Source organism: Clarias gariepinus, chromosome 20 (assembly GCF_024256425.1).
Source record: "Clarias gariepinus isolate MV-2021 ecotype Netherlands chromosome 20, CGAR_prim_01v2, whole genome shotgun sequence".
Classification (NCBI taxonomy): domain Eukaryota; kingdom Metazoa; phylum Chordata; class Actinopteri; order Siluriformes; family Clariidae; genus Clarias; species Clarias gariepinus.
In genome coordinates, this window is record NC_071119.1 from 18,784,363 (window position 1) to 18,806,513 (window position 22,151).

At 38.9% G+C, this 22,151-nt stretch overlaps 1 protein-coding gene across 12 annotated transcripts in view; it reads right to left on the reverse strand.

Annotated features, from left to right (window-relative positions):
- LOC128508385 (adhesion G protein-coupled receptor L3-like) overlaps positions 1–22,151 on the reverse strand; it is a 321,516-nt gene that overhangs the window by 259,773 nt on the left and 39,592 nt on the right. For all 12 annotated transcript variants that reach the window (XM_053479696.1, XM_053479700.1, XM_053479690.1 and 9 more), the window contains exon 2: positions 13,371–13,461. The gene's annotated coding sequence lies outside the window, so the exon portion shown is untranslated. The remainder of the gene's footprint in view (positions 1–13,370; positions 13,462–22,151) is intronic.

Genomic DNA, 22,151 nt, shown 5'->3' on the forward strand with positions numbered 1-22,151 from the left:
GCGTGTGTGTGTGTGTGTGTGTATCTGTTCGTTTTCCTGTTTTAGATGGTAAACAGTAAAGTTATTATAAGCCGGCACTACATGGCCATTAATGTATAACGCCTAATCTATTTTCTGCTTTCTGCCCATCTCATTCCCACATTACATCAACAGCTCAGAGTGTAAGGAGAGGAATTCACACAACAATGCCATCTCTCCTCCTCGCTCAGTAAGCATGTGTGTGTAAGCGTGTTCTCAGTGCCCAGGCATCCAACCCACCCCACTCCCGTTTTCTGACTCACTTGCACTGTGAATTTATTTTCCAGTCCTTTCTTTGTATTCCATAAGCACAAATATCTCCCTTGCCATAAAATGTTGTGTCTACAGGAAGGCGTTAAGTCTACACGTGAATCCTCTGTGTGGCGACTCAGCCCAGGCTGGCACCGCTTTCAAATTACTGGGTTGAAACCACTCTGAACATTCATGCACAGAAAACACTTACGATAAAAAAGTGGACTTGTTCTATAATTGGATTAAACCACCTAGCAACAGTCACTACTTTCTTCTAACCCAAGATAGTGTTTAATCATAAATTCTGTATAATTTCTTTTGTATAGTTATAGTATTATTTACTATTATATTGAAAAAAAAGCACCACTCGATTTAACAATAATTATATACTGTAGATTTACGCTTCATAGAACAACACATATATCTTTTTCTTTCTTTCTTTCTTTTGTTAGAGTATATAGAAGTCTAAGGTGCCAGAAAATATCATTAATTAGAACAAAAAACTAAAAAGTAGAACAAAAAAAGTTTAACGTAAGCTAGTAAGAATCTTAATAGTTTTTGAGTTGGTTTTAAATAAAAAAAATAATAAAATTACTATTTTAGTCGAAGCCAATTCCCACCCATCATTAGGGCACTTCCTATTAAAGCTACTACCACCAGTCAGGGGGGGTCGAAGACTTTCATGTGTTGTGACGCATCTTTTCAAGGTTCTCACGCCATTGGGGACGGCGTGACACACTTGAAGGACCGCGCTATCTGCTCCTCCCTCTTTCGTGAGGTCACAGGCGCCCGTGATTGGCTACAGAGCCACGATTGATGTGAGAGTGCATCCTATCCCACCCCACTGAGAGGGCTCGGACAATCAGCTCCCTCTTGGTTCCTGGCTGCCAGAGACTATAGCATCCCCTGGTATTCAAACTCAAAATGCTAGGGCTCCGCCAACCGGGGGGCCCAGAATCTTGATCATCTGTGCTTAAAAGATGAAGTGTGTATCAGCTTTTAGGATTACAGAAACTAAATTACTTCAGTGGTGGAAGACTTTCGTAAATAATTACTTTTATCAAGCATGTACTTGGCTTATTTATACAAGCGGAGTCACATGACCACTGAATCGTAACGTTTCGGGAATGTGTTATAGTGGCTTTGTATAGAGATCGGCACAGGAAAGTAAAACAAAAAAAAAGGGAAAAAGGGTAGAAATGTCGAGAAAAAAGATCTGTCCTCTTGCTCTTCCTGACTGACTTCTACTACATCTTGGCATGTGACTGAGTCCGCTTACGCCATTGATTGGACCTGAATGCATGTTATCAGCAGCGGGTCTGAACGAGGTCATCCACAAAGCTCTATCAGCCGCCAATTATTACCCTTATCACAGCCGCACAGCCTGTTCCGCCTCCTCTCCTTCAAAGCAGGCTGCGTGTCTCATAATTCATCACTCAGGGCCTCTCTTTCCTGACACATGTACAGATTAATGCTAATTAGAGGTGCGTAGCATATCGCCTCTTTTAATGAAGAGCTGCTGAGGTAATTTTACATCAGATCGGGCTGAGATTGATTATGAAGAAAGATGATTGGAGAAATCCATCTTTTCTAAATATCTGTCGGAGGTAACGGGATCTAAACCTGACCACACGCACACTCGCACAATGAGCATTTCAATCAAATTATGACTCGGCATCAACATCCGAGTGAACTCTAAGACAGACGATATAGTAGCAAGACCTGTCTCGCGGTTGAGGTTGAACCTACCTCCGATAGCTCGCAGAGACAGAGTGTGTTAAGTTAGGCTACCTGCTGCATGTCAATACTCCGTCCGTCATGCCTCCGCTCCGTTCTATATATTGATTAAGCCATAGATCACCGAGGACCTACAAGACATTATTTCTAATTAAAAAGTAAGCTATAAATTGTGTGGTTTATTGCGCCTGGCCACTAAATAACCGTAGGGGGAAAAGAGAGAGGGGGTGGGCTATGGAGGGTTTAAAAGAGCCATAAAGAATGTGACCAAGACACTGAAGCATCCAGTGGACACACACACACAAACACACACACACATAACGAGCGCTTCCTCATAATTCCAGTGAGTGAATTGCGAAGATGATGCCGTCGCCGAATAAATCTACTGTTTTCGCACAAAACATGAGATCTCCTGCCGTTTTTCACACCAGAGGCTGTGTGAATATAGTAACATCAAAGCTTTTTTTATATCTCGCAGAGCAACTTACCAAAAAACTCTGTCTCTGTTTGTTTCTGTCGGAAGTTTTGGAGAAAAAAAAAAAAAAAGTTCCTTTTTTCATTCAGACTCCTTCGTTTAGCTTGCTGGATCTTGTTCTGGGAATTTTACAAAGCAAGCTGTCAATCATCTGCCAGGAAGATGTTAATTTTCACTATCTCACATTGTCTGTATGAGTATGAGTATCTGTCTGCGTATATGTGTGTGTGTGTGTGTGTGTGTGTGCGCGCACTAAGGGCTCTACATTCTGTATATATATACTCTAGGCTTGTGCATTTTAATAATCTCAGATATCACAATTTTACACTACCATGTGACATTTACCTGGATTGTTTTATATTGTATCACCAGACCAGCTAACCTTTAAATGTTTTATGCCGGAGCTCTGGAACGTTACGGCGGAGGGCGCTACTAAATGTTATCACTCACAAGTACACCGAAAGAGCAGTCTCTTCATCCACAGGTGTGTTATTAACCTTAACGCTTCTTAGTAAAATAAGTAATCCGCATATAAACCTGAATTGATTTGCAAGAGACTAGCAGGAAACCCCACCCCCTTCCATCGATCTCCCTTACTTTACATTATAGTAAACAAAAAATATCTATATTTGATTTTAATAAGGTGGTGTAGTGGTTATCACTGTCGCCTTGCACCTCCAGGGCCCAGGTTTGATTCCCGTCTCTGTGTGCATGTTCTCCCCCTGCTTGGTGGGTTTCCTCCGGTTTTCTCCCACAATTCAAAGACATGTTGGTTAATTGACATTCCCAAATTGTCTCCTGGGATAGGCTACAGGCCACCGCGACCCTGAATACAGGATAAAGTGGTATAGACGATGAGTGAGTAATTTAAATAATGCAAAATTAAAATCCATATGTGTATAATCGTATTCCAATCATATTCTTGAAAAAATAAACTAACGCCTTCAACAGTTTTTTTTTTTTTTTTTTTTTAAGTTTGCTGTTTGTTTTTGGTTCCCTTCACTAAGTAAGCTCCTTAGCGTTTCATGCAAAACCCCGGATTACCCAGATTAGTCGCCAAAAAGATGCTAAAACAGTTACCCATTCCAGAGTCGTCTTACAGCAATGTTCGACTGAAGTCCTGCTCTGTATCAAGGCTGACTTCCACGCCGACCCGAAACAGAAAGCAGATCCCTTCGTGCCTCTACACCTACAGGACATTTCCTCATGTCAGCAGCCATATCATGTGTACGGATGGTTCACTTATAAAAATATGAATGACGCTTTACATGGTTCCTGGACATGTTGCTTCTTAATAAAAAGCTCCTTGTTAGTAAAGGTGTCTGTGGATAAAGTCCAGACCTACCAGTTCGCTTACCTTTTTTTTTTTTTTTTTGCTACGGTCCTGTGGGTTTTCCTCTCCATGCCAAAAGAAGCAGCTGAACCCCATTACTCTTAACCTCTCAAGATAGACTATGAAAATAATAAATGCGTTTGATGGATTTTTAGGCAAATTTCTTTTTCTTGTTTTTTCTGTTGTTGTTTAGTCTATGTACTGTAAAAGCCCTGAATCAGGCATCATTTATTGGATCTTTAAGCCTCACCGCAGACCTGACCTGACCTATTCATGAACCATGATGGTAGTAAGGCAAGAATAGCAAAGCTTCAGAGGAACTAATACCTTAAATTAATAATCTTAAATGGTTCCCTATTGGCTATAGATTTACTGTATAGTACGTGGAAGTCGTTCAATCCTATGTAATGAGATTGTTTTGATTTCTCATTCTTACCATGTCAAGGTTCTCGGCTTACAGGTTGTTCCTTATTGTTCTGGTTTCATTTCTTCCAACCTTTCTAGTTTGCTACTACCTCGGGATTGGATTGTGTCATGTTGTCGCTCTGGGTTGTACATTTGAACATGCATGCACTTGATTTTGTCTTGTCTTTTTGTAAGGTACTTAGTTTTTTGTGAATTTACAGTATAGCGTTAATCTATTTTGTCTCAGCTAGTCAGCTAATTAGGTGTTTCAGTCAGCTAGTTGATGTTGTAAATTTATGTTGTCTGTAGATAGCACCTTGGTCCTAGAGGAACGCTGTTTCGTTTCACTGTGTACTGAACTGTATATGACGTTAAAAGCCTACTTGACTTGACTCATTGGCGTTTACATGTGCAACCAATTATCTGTGTCGACTGGGTCTTGGTCTTGTTTGGATCTGGTTTCTTGTACGTCATTGTTGTGTTAGATCGTAGGACACCATTTGGGATTTGAACTACACTCTCTGGTTGGACAACAGCGCACAAATACGACAATTTATTTAGGCCAAGTTATAAACTCTATATACAGTCTGATAAGTATGAAGTACAAAGACAAAATAATAGTATTGTGTTTCCTTTTTAACCCTTGATGCATGCTTACACTTCATCTTGCCTGAAGAGCACCAATCCTGTCAGGTAAGGATATGCACCTTGTGGTCTTTTTCTTTTTGATACACTTTTTTCCCAATTTTCCCCCTGATTTAGTCACTATAGCACTCCTCAGTGCTTTTCCCCCTGAGATGCAAGCCAACCACCCAACCGCATCCTTTCGAAATGCTTGCTCACACACCCTCACACAGAATATCGCTATCCGTTCCTTCCGCCTGTGTGACGCCAGTGATTGGCTAGAGGCGTGATTGATGTATCAGCGCTAGAGCGCCTCTTATCACTCCTCCTGAGAGAGCTCGGCCAATCAGCACTCTGTAGGGTCCTGACTAGGGAAGGTTACAGCATCACCCGGGATTTGAACCTGCACGCTTGGGATGATAAGGCGACTCTGGGGCCACCATGTGTGTTCTAGAGACTTAAAGCAGGCATCAGGTTTTCTTACTTCTTCTGGACCTCAAGAAATACATCCTTCTAACTGCCTGCCATCCTCCAGACCAAATTCCCAAGCATATTTCTTACTAAAATTCCCATCTGTTGTTTGAAATAAAAGCCTTGTCTCACAAATAAGGCCTCGTTTTAATCCCAGGCGGTGTTAGAGATAGCATATTGACGTGCCCTTTCCACATTAAAGCCAGATAAAAGTCGTTTGTAATTATGAATGTGAATTGCCATGACATGCAAATCCGATCTGACCAAAAAATCAACATCAGTCAATGTTGACTTGTAACGTGAACATGGCTCTTTATGGTGCCTTCTTTCAGTTTGTCACTTGCTGTTCCAAATAATCTTACAAGCCCAATGATTTTATAGACCACACAATGTGTCCCATCATGCTCATCAGTGGAGTCGGATACAGACCTGGCATCCTACAGTTGTAATTCTGAAAATGTGATTTGTTCTGGCCGGACATGAAGCACAGACATGATCCGTTTTAATAAAAATACAATTTTATTTCTACAACGGTTTTAACAATAGACATAACAGAAATCCAGATTTTCTCATTTACGTATCTATTGGGCAAATCAGAAGTGGCAAGGAAATAGCCCGAGGAAAAAAATCATGAGAGGAAAGAAACTCATCATTATACACCAGAGAGTGAGATTTTACAAAAATCAGGGACATGGATGAATTGGCTACTGTAACCACATTCCCATTTGGAGGCTCTGTTCATCCATGTGCACAAGTGAGCGTTTTACTGATACCTTGCTCATTGAAAATCCCATTCCAGATTTAATCCCAACCTGAAGTCCTCCTTTAACCTGAAGTCTCCTGGGAAAAATTTGGCTGTGATGATTTGTGTCTATTGAACCACAAGAGCATTAGTGAGGTCAAGACCTCCGGTTCATCCCAAAGGTATTCATTGGGGTTGGGGTCAGGGTTCGAGTTTTTCTACACCAAACTTGCCCAACTATATTTTCTTGAAGCTTAATTTGGGTTATTCCGGAACAGTTTAGGGAACTCTGGAAAGCTTTGGTCATAGTCTATGGATTAAACAGCATAGTCATCCATCCATCCATTCATTCATTCATCTAAGAACCTCTGTAGTTCAACTAGGGACCATGGAGGTCAATGTTGATACCATTTTATGACTGTTGTCGAACCTCATGTCTTTGGACTGTTGGAGGAAAGTACCTGGAGAAAACCCACCAAGCACTGGGAGAACATACAAGCTCCATGCACACAGACCCCTAGACGGGAATTGAACCCGGACCCTGTAAGTGCAGGACGACAGTGCTAACAACTAAGCCACCAAATATGGCTAAAAATTTATATAAATTTCCTCATGAAGTGCACTTGTACATCCATGGTCTAGTTAGTGCCTTTGTGAGGAGAAGCGGAGAAACACAGCCCAAACAAGACAGTACTTGAGGAGTCGGCCTGAAAGCGCACGTGTGTGCGCGCGCGTGTTCGTGTTTGTGTGAGTCTGTGTTGCGAGCTTCAGATTGCTGCTAGGGAAGGAGTGCTTGACGACTAGCGTTTCTTCCAAACGCCAGAAGTAAACACAAGCCACGGTGATGAGCTGATGGATTGCCATGCGTCAAATCTCAAGACGCGCAAAGAAAAGTAAAAAAACCTGCGCGTGCACACACACACACACACACACACACACACACACACACGCATGCACAGCAAGAATCCGCTGTCAAACAATTCCCGGGCCGCCTCGAGCTTTTCACACGATTTGATTGGCCACAGGCCATTGCCGTCAGTCACTGTCAGACGGTCTCCAGATGTCTCAAGCATGCGAGAAGAAGGGGGAAACAGAGAGGAAGGTGTGTCCTGCGGAGAAGAGACAGAAATTAAAGGATAGGAGAGGGATGAATAGGAAAACAAGTACGAGGAGTGTGCGGCACTGTTTGTGGGCAGTGGGGTACTTACAGTAGAAGCCGGGATTTGCTTAACTGACAGGTTGTGGTCAACCAGATGATGAGGTCAGTGGGCGGAAGGAGAGGGAATTGTTTGCTTAATGAAGTGTGAATCTATCTATCTATCTATCTATCTATCTATATAAAGATTGGTCTAAAATCCAATACAATGCATACAATCATAGGATTGACTCTCTCATTGGGTGAAGAGTGACAGGTTGAAACGCCCACTCACTTTAGCATAATTAAATCCACTCCACCGTGTGTGTGTGTGTGTGTGTGTGTGTGTGTGTGTTTGCCCTTACATTGACTTGCACATATGTATAGTGTGCATGGTGCACACTAAATACTTGATTTGCATGCCTGGTTGTGATGGGTACATACTTGCTTAAGTAAAAGTGTGTGTGTGTGTGTGTGTGTGTGTGTGTGTGTGTGTGTGTGTGTGTGTGCACGTGTGTGACTTTCAGCTTGTCATTGTCATCATTCCCAAGACAGGAGACAGGAGAACAGCATGAAATACACACACACACACACACACACACACACACACACACACACACACACGTGTGCATATACAGTACACACTTAAATACTCTGCAGCAGTTACACCAGTTGAGCTCTGTCTATAATTTCACAGCTCTCCATTCACAGCACAGCCATTAAGGTGCATCTTAACTAGCGGTATGTAAAATGATCGGAGATCTAAACAGCCGCACCGTGTGATGTTTCTCACCATCTGCTCCCGATCTGTAACATGAACCACCATCAGTAGAAATGCCTCGTTCACGCTCTTTACAGTACACGCAGCACAGCATCGCGGTGTTTCCGACACTATTCCTTATTGCGTTCGGGTTGATCGATACTCAAGGTCCTCATTCTGACTATATAATAAACGCGCTAAACGCTCTCGTTACCTTTTAATATGACCTTTTTGCAAATCAGGCTGCGAATCCTCGGACAGTGATATCATCTTAGCAAATTAATATATCTTTAATATAGTCAACGCTATATCAAATTTAGTATTCCCTTATATGATTCCAATAAACCTGATCTATACTGTAGATTCTGCTTCTTATTCAAAATAAATGCCTTGAATTTATCTTGAAATTCATTTTATAAAGGCGAGAAATGATTAACTATAATACTTAACATGCTTGACTATATTCAAGTTAATTCCAATTACTAAGATGGGACTGTTTCACAATCAATGTTCTTGTTTCTATAGTAACAGTTAACTCACATGGACTGGTACTTATACGCTGTTGCTCCACATGATCTAACGAATAATAAAAGAATGTTTTATTTTTAACACACAGTGGCAGTTAGAAAAGATGTGGTCAGCTGGCGCAACGTCATAATCATCACCTTCCCTGGTTTTAATTCAATTAAAAGTTATTTTTTATGAAAAACAATTTTTTTTCTGGAAGGAATCTATAGTTTAAAGCTGTGCATTTTGCGTCATTTTTTCGAAAACTCAGAGAACGATTTAGATGTTTTCCTTTCTCAGTAGCAAGTTGCATTTTGTTTCTTTAAAAGAACTTTAAGAGAAAGTAAGGAATGGTGTTCGGTTATAACGCAAATGTATCAAGAGGCTTGGTAGATGTTATGTTTCATGCCCAGAGGTGGGAGTTACATTAACTCTGTTACATTTACTTAAGTAACTTTTGTAAAAAAAAAAAAAAGAGTAGTTTTACTGGACCCTTTTTATTTACTTTGCGATGAAGAAATGCAACTCTTACTCCGCTACACTCGGCTTCACTCGACTCGTTACTTTTCTAACCATTTCGACACTTTGTTTTTGCCGGAAAAATGTAAATGTAATGAAAAATTTAATCTACCATGTGACTGTGTTTCACCAATCAGACGTAGCAACAATAATCACATGACTCCGTTTAACCAATCAGCCGCAAAACAAATAAGGAGTCACATGACCACACAGAAGGGGGCGGGGCTTCAGCAGTGGTAGACAGTGAAGGAAACATTTTGCGGTTAGTTTAGCTTTTTTATTTAATGTTGCAATCTTAACATATATAATTAGCAAATAAACTAAAGGCTAAAAAAATATAAGTCTCTTACAAACACAGTTTATGGTAAAGTGAGGCCTCTTGTACGTGTTCTAATGTTATTCAAATCTGCTGAGTCATTTTGAGGGCGACTGAATATACAGTATATCTTACACAGGAAACATACATATGTAACATACAGTAGGGATTTATTTCAAAAGATTTATATTGTGAAAAAAAGTGAGATTAGGAAATGTGTGTTTCTTATTCCTTATTTTGCTATTTTGTAAAAATATTTAGTTTTATTCATTTATTTTATTACATTAATTTCATTTATGTTATTATTCGGAAATGTCGCAATTTGTACATTATTTTATCATTTTGTTTGTCTGCTTACATAATTTCTAAAAAATAAATAAATAAATCAGACATTGCGATGAAACAGTTGCTCAGTACTTAAGTATACTTTTTCACTCTTACTTAAGTAATATTTGGGATGACTACATTTTACTCCTACTTGAGTAATATTAGTTTGAAGTACAGCTACTCTTACTTGAGTACATTTTGGCTACTCTACCCACCTTTGATTATGCCATAGATATGTTATTAGGATCGGATTAGGGGGTAGGGGTTAAGGCTGAAATAGAGGTAGAGTTAGGGGGCTAGGGTTTTGGGTAAGGGTAAGCGTAGGCCTAGGATTTAGGGTTATGGTTTAGGATTGGGATGGGGTTAGAGTTAGGAGTTGGGGTTAGGGTTAGTGGATTAAGGATTTGGGTTGTTAGTTTGGGTTAGAATAGGGTAAGGATAGGATAGTATATTTCATATGTCCATATAAATAAAGAGTTTATAATATGAACAAACCACTTCAGAGCATGCTGTTATCAGAAAATAATCAGCATTAGATGACAAGAACTCTCTGAAAACACCAAGGATTGGTCTGATAGGACTGGTGCTGCTAATAAGACATGGGGGAGAAGTGCCCAAAGCCTTAGGAAATAAATAACGACATTTTTTTTATTTTGGTTGCTGTTGTTGTCTTGGGAGCTTATTAAGGCTTTTAAGTTGTAGAGTGCAACTTGAGGGCAATTAAGACTTTTAAGGATGCCCAGGTTAGAATTAAAAGCTGGCTGATGGCAGCACAGTCGAAGCTCATCACGACTGGATATAGCTAAAAGAAAACAAAAAAAAAGAGAAAGAAAAACCTTTTCTAGTGGTACTTCAAAGACAAAGCCTCTCTAGACCAGTGTGTGTTTCTTTGTGTGTAGCGTGTGTGTGTGTAGCAATGCCTGAGCTTCTGAAAGACTGAAGGAGAAACTGACAGCATCATACAGCTCAGCACAGAGGGGACACACACACCCACCTACACACACACACACACACGCATACGTGTGCTGCGCTGCAGGAAGCTGAGTGTGCACCATGTGCAGAAGACCTGGTGCTGCACATTTTTCACATGCTTTTATAAAAATAAAAAATAAAAAAATACAGACAAATCCGCACCATAGATCAGAGCGATAGGAATATGCAAACGAGCATGCAAATGGGGCCATGAATAAACATGTGTGAACGCGCCTACTACTAGTCTTTAAGAGTCTCTTGCCGTTTTGATGGCTTAGTCATTGCAGTAGCAAATACAGCTCCAACCTCCAGTTGCAATCAAAGAGCCATTTTGTTTAACAAAGTGCTAACTCGAGCCGAAAGGTAAACAGTTTCAGGTCCTCGCTTTCAGTCAAATCGTGGGATTTGCATCTGCCTTCTGGTTCCCAGTGGCCTTTCATTACATTCACTCCCAGCACAAGTGGCTCAAAAATGAGGGAAATCAGCACGCAAAAGGGATAAGAGAGGGAATATCATAGACTGTAATGACTGAGAGTTTTTCCCCCTTTCTCGTTTCGTCGCCGCAACCGATGCTGACGTGAAGCAAGCTTGTATTAAGCCAAGGAGAGCGCTGAATGAAGGACTCGATTCCACGTCACGCCGCATTACCGCATTCTGACTGAATAAAGTCCTCAGATTAAAATTAATTTGACACCTTTCACCACTAATAGGCTGCGTGATTTGTGAGCGAGAATGCCTTCCAAAGAGGCAGAGATACTACGGGGCAAACAAAAAGAGGGCGAACCGAACGTGCGACGTCTCTCTTTTCAAACCAAAATGGTCTCCGTGATCATCTTCCATCGTTAATCCTTCCTCCTCTCGGGTTTATTAATGTATTAATCAATCCGAGAAACAAATACCCGAGTGCGGTCATTCATTATTGAAGAACGACCTACAAGCACTTAGCTTGTTATTGAATAAAACTGCTTAATATTAAATATCAGTAATTAATTATATGCAAAGGTTTCATATTTCACGTGGATAATTCTGCTCGGTGGATGACATTTCGGTCTGCGCGACTTACCGGGACCATTTGTCTAAAATGTGTTTTCAGCGCAGATGCAGAACTAATAAATCGAAGCAGATAAATCCCAGCTCCCGTGACAAGCAAGCGCTTCATTTTTCATAGTCTCCGTAACCTGTAGTTGGAATGGAACACGAATGTGTGTGTGTGTGTACATTTGTTAAGTACCTCTTGATGATTTTTTTTTCCCAAAAGTAGTCTCTCATCAAGGATTGCACTTTAAATCAGTACAAAACAAGTCTAAAGTATTGTTTACTACAGTACATATGATACATGATTTATGCATAATAATATTTAATTAAAATAAAAAAAAACTTACCCATGTCCAAGGGCATACACTACAACACATTCATCTGTGCTTATAAGAAAGAAAGTCTCGCTGCACTTTTGGTTTACAAACTCAAGTTTTGTAACACCACGTGTCAAAGGTCACGTAGATAAACTCAATGCAAAGTGAAAGTACCTGGAAGCGAAGGTGCTCCTTTAATGTCCCTATTTCCTTCAGTGAAGTGGCTCTTCCAGTATGGAAATTTTATTAAAATGTTTAAAAGAAAACAATATCATATCATATCACACAACCCTAGTGTTGTTAAACTCTGTATTGCTACTATTTACATTTTAAAAGTTTTTTATATATATATATATATATATATATATATATATATATATATATATATATAAATATTTGCATACAAATTTCTGAAAGCCTAAAAATTATATTTTATTTATTAGAATTTAATTATACATTTAAAAAAAATGATTTTCCTATAGGAAATAATGTAAACGCAAATAATCCATTCCAGCCTTTTAAGAATATAAGCCTTTTTTTTTTTTTAAATGTTCGAAAAATCGTGTAGCTTTTGAACGCTTTCCAGTAGCAACTTTGGTATCATGAGTTGACTCTTTGGAAACTGCTTTAACTGACTAAAAAATAGCGTAAAATTCGTAAAACTCAAACGCAACAAGTTTTGAACGGCTCCCAACCATATGCGCAACTTGGCAGGCGTTCGGTTAGCAAAACTGCTACATATGCCTATGTCATATATTTTTGCAGTTGACTAAAATTAATTACACCTGGACTAAAATCAAACTCATGAGTTCACTACATGTATCTAATATGGGACCGACTGGTGTAACTCCAGCAAGGCATGTGAGGGAAAAGCGAAAGAGCTGAGTAATTGAATTCACTCAGCTGTTGCTCTGGTCTGAAAAATTACACAAGGGCACAAGAGAGACAAAACAATGACAAATGCGGGAAAGAGAAGAGACACGGAATAAGAGAGCAAGGAGCAGCTGCTCCTTTGCATGGCAGTGCCGAAACCATTTGAATGAAGGGGGAAAAAAAACACGCTCTGCACGCGGTTACCAAGCGAAGACGCACGTCGTCTTGGTTACCAAGCGAGAAACGTCTCAGTGCGGCAGGGGTGGGGGTGTTATAGGCTTCTGAGCAGGTCTGCACATAATGATGATCGTCTGAATTTGCCAAAAAAAAAAAAAAAAACTCATATTGTCATATCATCCCCAATGCTTCCCATCTGTCTGTTCTATAAAATGTATAATTACTCGTGAATTCATAAATATGAATGAATGCGAACAATGCCACCTCTGAGAGTAAAGTGAAGATGGAATAAAGTACCCCTGACAGCTAATTTATCACAAAGACACGGTGCATCCTGTGAAAAGGGGCGTGAAAAAAAAAAAAGGTCCTCCTTACCTGTGCGTGACCTTCTACAGGGCTACAGGTGTGTAAACTTCCAAGCACGATCAGTGCAAAGGTCAAACCAAAGTCCACTTCCTACAATCCCCTATGAAAGTATAAGAAGAAAAAAAAGAGAGAGAGAGGTATTAATACAGTTCTTAATACATTTTTTGGATGACAAAAGAGTGCCAATACGTTATTAAAGAAAGAGACAAGTACTATTATTTATGACTGGGTAATGGGACATGGTAAGGGGCGCTAGTTCTCTTGATGGGTGCCAATAATTCTGATAATGTTATGCGTTTTGTTTGATTTTTCTCCCAGACCCTTGTTAAACAATGCTGAATCTTCGAGCTGAAATACACACCATCTGCTCAGCATTCTTTTCCAAAGCCACACCCCGAAAACAACAGAATTGACTGGCAAATTAAGATGCCTCCTGCTTCCTTATTCGGATCGGTTGAATGAACATGATCGTTTGAATCAGGTCTTTATTGCTCTCGAGCATGAACCACCGCTGAGACTTGAGTCTCTAATCAGATATTTTATTGACAGCTTTAAGAGATTATGTATCACATGACAGGACCTGACTTGAAAATTGTTTCCCATGCCTTGCAACAACCAGACTTGTTTATCCGCGCTTAAAGATTGACGTTTTGAGATGCTTTTCTGCTCACCGCGGTTGTAAAAAGTAGCTGCTTCCATTATACTAGCCTTAACGTCAGAGTCATTCTCAAGCAGTAAGGTCATTCTCTTAAACATGGCACGTCACTAGTTGTTTCCCTCTTTGCCTAAAAATTTGTGTAAACTCCACAAAGGCTTGTGCAAGACAACTCAAGGGTTCAGGCCAAACCAAGAACAACACCCTAGACTTACCTGTTCTCACATTCTGATGTTAATTTCCTAAATAACAACCCTTTATTAGTGGTATCATTTGACACCACGTACTGTATACCATGCATACACACACTGGCCATAACATTTTAAACCACTTAATAAAACTCACTGTATAGTTACAATGGAAGCGAATGAATAGTAAGTTCTCAAAACTGTGATGGCTAGCCAACTGGGATAAATGGCATCTCCAAAACCATAGGTCTTGTGTGGTGTTCCCGGTATTCAGAAAATAGTGCCTACCAAAACTAGTCCCAGAAATGACACTTGTATGTCACTTACCCTGGAAAGATTTGGCACTAGGATGCAGTATGGAAAGAAGGTAAGCCAAGCGAGGCAGCTCAGGCCAATGTTCTACTCAGAAACCCTGGGTATTGCCATTTATCAGGATGTGGTTATTGACACATACCACCTACCTAACCATTGTTACAGAACAAGTACACCCCTTCATGGCAAAAGTATTTTCAAATGGCCTGTTTCAAGCAAGATAATGCAACCTCCTAAACTCCCAAAATTGTCCAGAGATGGTTTGAGGAACAGGACCTCCAAATCCATCAAATCCTGATACCAGAGCATACATTCGACATCTGTACTGGACAAACAATCTAGGTGATCCATGAAGGCCCGTCCTTGCAACTTACATGACTTAAAATATGTGCTGCAAATATCTTGGTTCCTGATACCACAGCACACCTTCAGAGGTCTCATGGAATCCATGGCTCAACATCTCGGAGTGCAGCACAAGAGGAGCCCAAGTTAACCCCGAACCATGAGTGTATGCTTTTAAATACTATAAGAAACACCAATATTTATATAATGATGTAATAATTTGCCATTCTGGGCAATCTTTAATCGAATAAAGACAATGAGCTGAAAAATAACTGGCTTTGTGACATAAACACAGAGCAAAGTAATAGGCAGAAGTGCTGAAGACTCCAGATGATCATGATAATGATGACGCCTATGATGATAATGGTGATGTTAAGGATTTTCGCTTGCTCAGTGGTGCTTTTACCCTGAAAAGCCCCATTAGACTTCACAGAACACACTGACAAGACCATTATGATGATGTGTTGTTGTGTGAGTGTATGTGCGTGTGATGTGGCAGATGGCCTGTATATGTAAGATGCCTTTGATGACGTATATGCCTACACATATATATGCAAGTGATAATAAATGTACGAGGCTGAGCGCTGGTAAGACAAGTGTTTAAGAGGCAGATTTAGTGCTGTGGAGGGGTGGGGGGTGCTTTGCTTTCAATAGCATTAGCGCGCAATGCTAAACAGTCTGTTCTAGCACCATTAGCATTCTAACTGCCTATCCTTCACCTGTTCTGTCTTCTCGTGCATTTCCGATCTCGCTTTTTTTTTTAAAGACGTGCTTGCAAATCTGATCCAGCAACTTTCTGACTTTTTACCAATTGCTGCATTTTTTTAATGCCTTTTCAGACACACTTCACGAAGGTTTCCTGAACAGGAAAAGGTTGAATTTAATTACAGTGCGAGTAATGAGACCCTCAGCCACACTAAGTGGACCATTTCATGATAATTAATTCTTCTGAAGCTTAAATAATTAAACACACACACACACACACGCAACTATTTTACAGCATCTTTGTCACATCAACCAAAGACACAACACACAAGACACTTTACCCCGGATCTCCTTGTCTGTGCCAAGCATTGAGACATTTCCAGTATTGTCTCAAACTGTGAAATCGATTTGTTGCTAATGAGCACAATTTGATCCTAGCAGCATATTGGTGCATCAAGAAACAACAAAGTGTGTACCCCAGAGTCACAAACCACATGCACACAGCAGGCAGCATTTCAGGCAGCATTTTAAAGTAACGTTTAATAATTTTATTATTTTTTTATCATACTCAAAATTGTTAATTTGATTGAAAAAAAATTATAATTGTTATAATTCTGATTAGCTATGTTATCCTGCTAGCATACAATAGGGAAGTAATGTAATACTCTTTAAGTACGCTTATACAGTTTCAATTTAGCCGGACCCGATAACAATTCAACTTACAATTTTTGTCTTTATGATAATGCGAAAGAAATTCAATTAAATTGTAGCTGTCCTATTTTTACTATTTCTAATTTGTATCTTTACCTGGTCTAGCAATATGCAGTATAATTCTCTTTGAACTGTAGGCTAGTGTATGTGTTCTGGGAATTTGAAGGACAGCCAAGCTTAGCTGTGGTGTTAATCAAGTTAGGTGTGCTATATTATATGAATTTCAACTTGGGATATTTTCACCTTACTATGTTCTCTAACTTAAATCGAGGAGTTTCTGCAAATTTAAGTAAAATAACAAAATTCAAATTAAGTATACTTAGCCAGCTAATATATCAAAGATAAAGTACTATAATTCTGATTAATTATACTTTCCTACTTTAACAATACATACATGTCCAAATATAACAAAAGTAATGTAATTCTGTTCAATTCCACTTAACCCACTTATCTTACGAAAGTACTACAATCCTGATTAAGTATACATATCCCACAAGCATACTAAAATCAAAGATGTTTTATTATAAGGATACACAAAAAGAATTAGCCTGCAATAATATTAAAGCAGACTAAGTTGAAAAAAGAAATTGGGAACCTACTGAACATCCAAGTGAACCTTAAACTTGCATAGAACAAATATCCTCACACAAAACTAGAGAGTGCTATCCTGTATATTGCCAATTGAAATTTAAAACTGTTCAAAACTGCTTTACTGAATGCATAACACTTTTACACCACTGTGAAGTTCAAAATCATAGGTCGAACCATTATAATCTGGAATCAGCTGTAATTATGTGATAGTCTAAACAGTAGAATTATTTTATTTCCCACGGTTCAAAGCCATGCAGGTTAGGCTAATTGGCATTCCCAAATTGCCTGTAGTGTGTGATTGTTGACTGGAAGTCCCACCAGGGTCGTAAAATTGGATAACGTAAATACAATGGTAATAACCACTGGCCTTAACGGTCCCTAGTTGGACTACAGATGTTCCTAAATGGATGGATGAATGAATGGATGGATGGATGGATAACTATACTTTGACGCCCAGATATAAAATCTGTCATTCATTTTAGACATACTTAGCCCCGCTAGTATATAAAAAGGAAGACAGTTTAATTGTCTTTTACTTCACTAAGATATATCAAAAGTGATATATCAAAACTCCAATTATTCTGTCCATCAGACAAAAGAAATCTATGAAAGTTTTAACAAACCCGTCATTCTATCAGATTTTTTATTTTATTTTATTTTATTTTCTAGCCTTATTTAACTAACTAGCCATTTAATAAAAAGCAGCCTAGATTTTGCTCAGCAACAGAAAACTGCAGCCAGTGGTTTTGCGATTTATCCTTAAGTAAGACTATAAACTAGCAAGTAATAGCGAGTAAGCAAATTCAGCAGGCTAAAAGTTGTGAAGTATGATGACACTAATGGGCGCCCAAAGCACAATTCCCACTAAGGTTGCTTTTCAGCTAAATCCTTCCCATCTTTCTGTGTTAATCCCTCTACATTTCTTTATTTCCAATAGTCAGCCATGGGCTACACTTGACAAGTGTGTAAGTTGCGCTTTTCTGTTTAGTCATCACAACGAATGTAACAGTAAGGTCATACTGAAGCCTCAAGCTTTTCTTTTACAGATTCCCCGATTACATCATACAGGGTTTTTTTTTTTTTCTTTTTGATCTTACACTCTACTGCACAAGTTCCTGATGCACTACGGTTATTCTGGATTTAGGAAATCAGTGCACCATTTATGGGGCTCTTCAGTCCATTTATTAAAGCGCTATAATGCAGAAGAATCCTCATAGACCGCTCTGACAAGGCATAAAAGCATGTTTCCTGCTTGTCTACCGTGCGCATGCTGATCTAATAACAGCTCCACCCTCCTGCCCCCTCACTTCCATGTAATCAGATTCATTAGAATATAAAAGGCAAGCCTCCTGGAACAGCGCTGTCGGAATTATGATTCATATAGGCTCTGATAGACATTCGCATAGCTCAGAAATGACAGCACAGCCTGTTTGCATACAAATAAATATCTTTTATTTTTCGAGTTCATAAAGATGCTCCAAAAAACGAAATCCCAGGACTTTTATTGGTGTGATCCAGACGTCATGAATTATTAAATCAGATTGTATAAACAAAAGCAGTAGATGTCAGGTTAATGTGTTAAATTAAAGTGTGGGTGAAATAGTCTAGCGATACAGTATATATTTTGGGCTTTATTTGAGCAACTTTTGGAAATACCAGAAATATCAGATGGTATAGGACATATTATACAGTAAAAGTATGTGTATGTATTTGCGTCTGGATGCAGGCTGGAGGGTTGTATCAGAAAGGGAATCTTTGAAACTTCATATAATATCATATTCTATCATGGGTTTTACAAATGACTGGTACTGCGTACATGCATGTATAGATAGACGGATATATACTGTAAATGGATAATTAATTATATACAGTACTGTGCAAAAGTCTTAGGCATCCTTTTTCACTACAATTATTTGAGGAATTTTATTATTAATTCAGTACACAAAAGCATTTCTAATTTCCAAAATTTGTATTCCAATACAAAATTACATGTTACATTTAATGTTAATAAAAATATACTTGCTGGATTTTTTTATGCAAAAAAGAAGCAGCTGCAACAGTCAAAAGAAACGTAGGTGGTTCTGCAGGATGCTTAGTAAAACTTGGCAGCTAAATTCCTTAATAAAAAAAATTACACAAATTGTACTTGAGACTGAAGGGTCCTCAAATTGTTGTCACATTAAATACTGACTTTGTTTCATTTCTGAGCTTTACAGTTTTTTATTTGCTTTATAACATTTATTTGTATGTGCTTACAACTTTTGCACAGTACTGTATATAAAAAATACACTGTCATAAATTAATACTGAATAAATGCAATTTTCCGATCCGCCAATTATAAAGAGAAACAGAATGCGGTAATTCATCCATATACAAATCAAGAGCTCCAGATAATCTTCATATCAAACATATCAGAACAAGGACATAAATGTGAACTCAGTGACTTCAACATGAGCATGGTTGTTAGTGCCAGATATACCTGTTTGGATTTTACAGAAATTTCCTATAGAATCTCCGGAATTTTCACACATAACTGTTTACAGAGTTTACAAAGAATGGTGCAAAAAAAAAACTAAATAATAAAAGTATAAAATATCATCAGAACATTTAGGTTCTGTACAGGGAAATGATCTGTCGATTTCCAAGGTATTATAAAGATAAGGACCAGACTGGATCAATTGGACAGAAAGGCTTTGGTAACTCTAACTACTCTTTACAAACACAGTCAGCAGGAAAGCATTTCAAAAAGTATAATGTCGGGGTGGATGGGCTACAACAGCAGAAGACCAGGTTGGGGTTTACTTTTGTCAGCTAGAAATAGGAATTTTTTTTCATAGAAGGTAATAACAAGGTATCTGGCATCTTAAAATATAATAAGTTACAATTTTGAAAGTTTGATTAGATTATTGCATTCAATTTACTAGAATTTTCGACTACTACAGCAAATACAACAACTCTGATCATGCACCAGTTAGTAGACAGACAACAGGTTTGTTTTTGTCTTGGAAAATTCCTCCACATGTACCTTACCTTGTCCAAACACACCTTGACTAGAAAAAGTCAAACTCTGAGCTGTTTTTTCATAACCTTAGTTACGAGTTATGAACAAGGGTTGAGCAAAACATGTGCTGTTATTTCGTCATAAAGACCTGCCAACATTTGCATGACATTATGACAGCGGTGTGTTTTACAGCCAAACCTGGCACTCACGAGCATAAGTTGATTGCGCGAGGAGAAAAGGAACGAGCGCGAGTTTCCGCTGGGTTACATCAGCTAAGCGGAGGCAGAGTGTTGTGCCTCTGTGCGCCTGCACTACCTTACTGTAAGGAACAAAACCTACGGCAGCTCTATGCCTTCTCTTTCTCTATCGCTCTCACACACACACTCACACATGAACAGACCAAGTGGAGAAACACTGAACCGTGCACTCGGGTTAGGGCTAAATATGAGCTACAAACCTGCAACACTGTGTCACTGGTAATTAGCACGGACGCTTTTCCTTTTTTACTCTTTCTAATTGTTCTCAGATGTCCGTTTAAGTCGCTCTTTCTTCCTGTCAGAAACATCACGAGGAAAAATTCCAAATATTTGTTGGCACCGAACATCATAACCAAATCATTGTTGTTAACAAAATATACCTAACTCTCCACAAGAGATTTCGGTCACATGGCATCCACACATCCATCTTACTTCATTTCTTTTAGCTAGATGGGTCTAGCTGCAGCCAGCCTGCTGTCCAAAACCCACATCGCTCGTGATTTATTATTCAAAGACGAAATCCGTTGTAGCTCCAGTCATGATGGATGATGAATGGGCTGCTTTAGGCGCGCAGTCGAAGCCAGAGTTTCTCCACAGACGACCAGCGCCACAGCCGTCCTCATTAGTCAGTTTTGTTAAACTACTACAACTGCACATGCGGAGCTTTCTGCTTCGACTCAAAGATTTCCCCGCTTCTGAAATTCTGTCACAAAATTCCGAAGTTTTAAATGAATGTGATGCTGTGTATCGTGATTAGAACAATGTTTCAGCCAAGGATCTCGGCCAAAACAGTAACAGCACCAAGCATCTGTAATCTGTAGTTTTTAGCTTAAGGTTTCATTTGAAAGTTTTAACTGAGTACAAATATTAATCTTGAATTTCTCATTAGGAACTTTAGTTGTCTTGGATTCGACTGGTGTGGATGTTTGTTAAACTTTTATAAAAGTTAGCACTAAAACTGAAACTTCAAGGTACCCAACGCAAAAAAGTGAGGCAACTACAGCGCAGCAGTTTTTGTCTGATAAAATTCCAGACAAAGTTAAGGGAACAGGTGATCATGTACAGTATATGAGGAGCGTTCAAATTAAAACCTGGACTTTTGATTGTGCAAAATAACAGAACGAATTTATGAGAGTATAACTTCCCTTCACCAGCATTTCAGTTGTACTTGGATAGAATGAAATCGCCAAGGTGATTGAACTTCCTGATTCATGTGTAAAACCCTGGCCTCCCAGGAACTCCTTTAATGGCCCAAACATGTGGAAATGGCTTGGAATGAGGTCAGGACTGTATGGTGGATGTAGCAATAACACCCAGCTGAGTTCCTGTAATATGCAAGTGGTGTCGAGGAATGATATTGTGTGTACAGTCCCCACAGACACTGGGAGAAATGTTATCCCAGTTTTAATAACTTCTAACAGAAACTCACTTTATTAAGGATCATCTACGATATTAAACGTGCATATGATGGGGTTGTTCATCTATAAATAAAATCAAATTATTTGGACATTGTATTGTTGTAATATAATAAAATGATTTTATATGAAGTAAAAAGAAACTTTAGTGTAGTAGTAGTAGTAGTAGTAAGTCTGCACTTAATCACCACCACGCCCTTTTTTTTATTTATTTTATTGCTCATAACAAATCACAGCAAAAAAGGTTTAGGTTAGCTAAAAACGTATGGTTTACGTTCACTCCTGTCTGCTTTGGCCTTGACTTGAGAGCACGGCATGTCAAATATGATTTACCTCCAGTGCTGGACACAGCATCAGTCATTTCTACCCAACATTGTATATTTTCATGATAGATAGCCTTGCTTACAAAACAGTAGAGTTGAATTTCGAAGCATGACATTAGATAAAAGATTCAAAAAAATAAAAGATAAGAAAATCAGCTAAAAAAATATAATTATATAATGATAACAGGAATATCCCGGAGAACTGGATCACAGTATCAATATTATATATAATCATATTTCCAGCTCTAGTTATACTCCAATATTCGGGGTACTTCAAGCATTAACATTTT